We start from the raw sequence: 756 nt of genomic DNA on the forward strand, positions 1-756 counted from the left end.
TTGAAATTGAAATTAGAATTTGAAGGTGAAATTGAAACTAGGTTTAAAAATGAATTTAAAAATTGGAAATTTGGGTTTTAAAATAAAACTTTGAAATTGGATTTCGAAATTGAAATTAAGATTTAAAGTTGGACTTAGAATTTGAAGTCGGAATGGAATTTGAAAGTTGAATTAGACTTTGAAATTGGAATATTGAATTGATTCTGAAGATTGATTTAGAAATTCAAAGTAAATCTCAAAATTTGATTTGGAATTTCAAAGTGAATTTCAAAATTCTGACTTTGAGTTCAATTAAAATTTAGGATTTGAAATGGAATTCAAAATTTTGAAATGGAAATAAAGAATTTGAATAAAATTTGAAGTTAAAATGTGAAATTCAGAAATAAGAATTGAAAATTAGAAAATTTTGGAAATAAAGTTGAAAACTGAATGGATTTGAGAATGAAAGGATGAATCTGAATTTATAAATGGAAGTTTCAAAATGATTTTGAATTTTAGAAATGCAAAATGTGTTTTTGAAGATTTATTTCAAAAATCACTTGAGATTTTGAAGATGATTTGAAATAATTTGAAAAAGAATGCAATTCTATCCTGAATGATGAATGCTTTGAAAAAGATTGGAATTTAAAAGCAAATTTTATTCTTTAATAGAATTGAAATAAGATTAAATCATAATACATTCATGACTATGGTCACAAATATATTATAATATAATCTTTATTTAAATTCTAATAAAGAATAAAATAAAATTTTATG

The sequence above is a fragment of the Nuphar pumila genome, chromosome 13 (assembly GCF_984573655.1).
Source record: "Nuphar pumila chromosome 13, dmNupPumi1.hap1.1, whole genome shotgun sequence".
NCBI classification, from domain to species: domain Eukaryota; kingdom Viridiplantae; phylum Streptophyta; class Magnoliopsida; order Nymphaeales; family Nymphaeaceae; genus Nuphar; species Nuphar pumila.